Here is a 4,276-nt window from a genome sequence, read left to right on the forward strand (position 1 = left end):
ATTTTTATGTATCGTTCTGGGAGCAGGATAGTTATCATTAAGTTTTTGGGCTCCTTCTGGCCAATTGCATTGAGGTAGGAGCTCAAAAATAAAAAAGCAAAAAGCAGAAGAAAGGAAGGAAGAGTGGCCAACTTTGCTTGGGAAAGAGAGAGTATGTCGCTATACCAGAAAACCTGTGAAAATTGAAAATAAAGGAATCAGATTTTTTAAAAGTTTTTATTTAAATGCCGGTTAGTTAACATACAGTGTGATATTAGTTTCAGATATACAGCATAGCACTTCAACACGTCCATATATCACCCGGTGCTCATCACAACAAATGCTCTCCTTAATCCCCACCACCTGTTTAACACACCCCCTCACTTTCCTTTTAGTAGCCATCAGTTCCCTCTAGTTAAGAGTCTGTTTCTTGGTTTGCCTCTTTCTTCCCCCCCACTTTGCTCATTTGTTTTGTTTCTTAAATTCCACATATGAGTGAAATCATATGGTATTTGTCTTTCTCTGATTTATTTCACTTAGCAAAATACTTGTATAGCTCCATCCATGCAGATGTCAATATTTCATTCTTTTTATGGCTGAGTAATATTCCATTGTGTGTATGTACACACACAACATCTTCTTTATCCATTCATCAATCAGTGGACACTCGGGCTGTTTCCATAATTTTGCTATTATAGATAATGCTGCTATAAACATATAAACATCAGGGTGCATATATCCCTTTGAATTAGTATTTTTATATTCCTTAGGTAAACAACCAGTACTGCAATTGCTGGATAATAGGGTAGTTTTATTTTTAACTTTTTGAGGAAACTCTATACTGTTTTCCAGAGTGCAGCAGTTTGTTTTCCCACTAACAGTACAGGAGGGTTACCCTTTCTCTACATTCTTGCCAACACCTCTTATTTCTTGTGTTGATTTTAACTATTCTGACAGGTGTGAGGTGGTATCTTGTTGTAGTTTTGCTTCATATTTCCCTGATGATAAGTGATGTTGAGCATCTTTTCATGTTTTTGTTGGCCATCTGTATGTCTTCTTTGGAAAAATGTGTGTTCATGTATTCTACCCATTTTTAATTGGATTATTCATTTGGGAGATGTTGAGTTTTGTAAGTTCTTTATGTATTTTGGATACTAATTCTTTATCAGATATGTCATTTGCAAATATCTCTCCTATTCAGTATGTTGCCTTTTAGTTTTGTTGATTGTTTCCTTTGCTGTGCAGAAACTTTTTATTTTGATATCATACCAATAGTTTATTTTTGCTTTTCTTTCCCTTGCCTCAGGAGACATATCTAGAAAGAAGTTGTTATGGCCAATATCAAAGAAGTTACTGCCTGTGCTCTCTTCAAGAATTTTTATGGTTTCAGGTCTCACACTTTAGGTCTTTAATCCATTTTGAATTTATTTTTGTGTATGGTATAAGAAAGTGGTCTAGTTTCATTCTTTTGCATGTTGCTGCCTCGTTTCCCCAACACCATTTGTTGGAGAGACATTCTTTTTCCAATTGGATATTCTTTCCTGCTTTGTCAAAGACTAAATGACCATATAATTGTGGGTTCATATCTGGGTTTTCTCTTCTATTTCATTGATCTATATTTTTGTGCAAGTACCATACTGATTTGATTACTGCAGCTTTGTAATATAACTTGAAGTCTGGAATTGTGATGCCTCCAGGTTTCTTTTTCTTTTTTTTTTTTTTTTAAGATCTTTAAGATATCTTTTTTTTTTTTTAAGATTTCATTTATTTATTTGAGTGAGAAAGAGAGAGAGAAAGAGCATGAGCGGGGGAAGGGGCAAAGGGAGAGGGAGAAGCAGACTCCCCGCTGAGCAGGGAGCCCAATGTGGGGCTCGATCCCAGGACCCTGAGCTCATGACCAGAGCTGAAGGCAGATGCTTAACCAACTGAGTCACTCAGGTGCCCCTGTTTTTCTTTTTCAGGTTTGCTTTGGCTATTCTGGGTTTTTTGTGGTGAAACCAGATTTTTAACTGACCTAGACAGGGTATGGTGGAGATGTCAGATGTCTGGGTAAAGTTGATCACACAGTGAAGTCTAAGCCTAGGGATGTGTTAAATCATCAGCTCTCTGAACTAAGTGGTAACTAGCAATCCTCTCCTTCAGAACCTAAAAGTGTCAAGAGAGGAAGGGCGGGGTCAACCCAGGATACCACCTCATTTTTCTCACTGCCAGTTGGAGGTCAGGCTGTAAAACCATCCTACTCTGAGGCAGAGGACTTTGGCAGTCCCTCACATATGAGCCTATGAAGGCTGTGAGACCCATCTTCACATGAAACTCACCAAACCTCTGGGGTTGGTGGGCTGTAGTCTTGGTTTTACCAACCCCCTTCCCTGGTCTCAGATGTCCTTGTGTTTGCCCAATTTCCCACCTGACATCAAACTTTTAACATAGCTTTCTACTCAGTCAGCCAAACTCTTACCCAGATCTGACTCTATTTTAAACACAAGCAGTTGAGATGTACTAAGTATTGGAATTACTGATTATTATTTTTTTAATTAAGCTTTCTTATCTCTAAGCACTTGCCCATCATAGAAGCCTTAGCAATTGGAAGTCTTTGAGACACCTTCTTTCATGAATAAATGAAAAAGATTGGTAATTGACGTATGATTTTTGTGTTAGCAGGCATTATCAAAGTGCTGAAAAATTTTGTTCTTTTAATCGGTTTAGTTACAGCCTGGGGTTTATATCAATAATTGGATTAGCATGTATTTTCTTGTGAATGGAAGTTGATTCAGGCTCTGTTCAAATTTATTCATATCTTCCTTAAACAATCACAGACCTGCTATGAGCCAGGGGATACAGGTTGAATGGGAAACAGCTTCTTTGTATTTTTGAGGAATGGAAGAAATAAATGGACAATTAGTGTAGTATGGTTAAGACAGTTTTGGAAGTAATAGGGGCTGGTGGACCCACAAGACTACTAGACTTATTAGCTGAACTTGGAGTAGGCTTTATGGAGCATCATTATACAGTTATATTCAGGGTGTTCAGAATCAGATTGCCTGGGTTCAAATTCAGATTTCATCCCTGACTAGTCATTATGACCTTGGGGAAGTTATTTACAATTTCTTACCTCGATTTCCTCATTTATAAAATGATAATACTGATAATTATATCTACTTCCATGGGTTATTTTATGTATATTAAATAAGTGATGGCATGTAAAGTACTTAATTTCATGTCAGGCACATAGTGAGCCGTCAATCTAAGCTATAATAATAATTATTAATACACTGATCAGCTAAGCTGAGACATAAAGAATGAGTAGGAGTAAGCTATGCATAGTTAAGGGAGGGTATTCTAGGTAAAGGGCAGAGCCTGACTCCAAAGCTGGGAACTAAGAAAATACGGCATGCTAAAGTAACTGAAGGGAGTTCAGTTTGGCGAGAGCATAAAGTGAGTGGTGGGTAACTGATGGGAGGGATGGAAGCAAAAGACAAGTCTGGCAAGGTAGGCAGAATCTACAGTGAAGGGTTTAAGCAAGCTAAAACTTTGACCAGCTGTATTCCCAAGAATTCGGACTGTTGATGAATTTCAGGCTCTGAAGACAACTTAAATTTACAGGTGAATGGAGTCCCAACCACTGATGTAACTACAACATGAGTTACAGGAAAGCTACACATGTTTGAGATGAAAACATTTGGCGGGTAGCTTTGTGGAAATATTTTTAAAAAATCAACACAGAGAGAAATGTGTAATAACCAAAAGCCATTCTCCTAGCAGAGGAAAAATATCAAGGTTTGGGTTTAGGTCTCAGATGGTGCCCTAAATGCCTGGAAACTAAATTCTCTTTGGATCCTTGGGAAGAGGTTTTGAGGTTGGAAGTTGTGCCTCCCTGGCCTGTGCTGGTAGAGGAGGTGCGTGCGTGTGTGTGTGTGTGTGTGTATACACATGCACACATGGGTGTACACAGATGAATGGATGGATAGATGAGTTATATCTATTTCTCAGGGATCATAGAAAATAGGGTGTCTGGTCACTTCCCTTCCTACATGTGGTGTGTGTTACCTTAATGTGCTTTTAATCCTGGAAATGAATGTGTTCCGTATGGCACAGGGTATCAAGAATGAGCTGTTCCTTTTCAATGCAAAGCCCAGACAGGCTCCTTGCAGGAGCCATAGGGAAGGATACCCGCTCCTAGACAAACTTTTGCGAAAGGATGCCACCTGTGTGCTTCCTCATATATTTGAAGGTGAAAGAGGAAATGAGGTAGATAATATAGTCCTAAAGTCAGGTGGACATGAGTTTTTCTCAGCCA

The sequence above is a fragment of the Mirounga leonina genome, unplaced genomic scaffold (genome assembly GCF_011800145.1).
Source record: "Mirounga leonina isolate KUSES-001 unplaced genomic scaffold, KU_Mleo_1.0 Mir_170, whole genome shotgun sequence".
NCBI lineage: Eukaryota > Metazoa > Chordata > Mammalia > Carnivora > Phocidae > Mirounga > Mirounga leonina.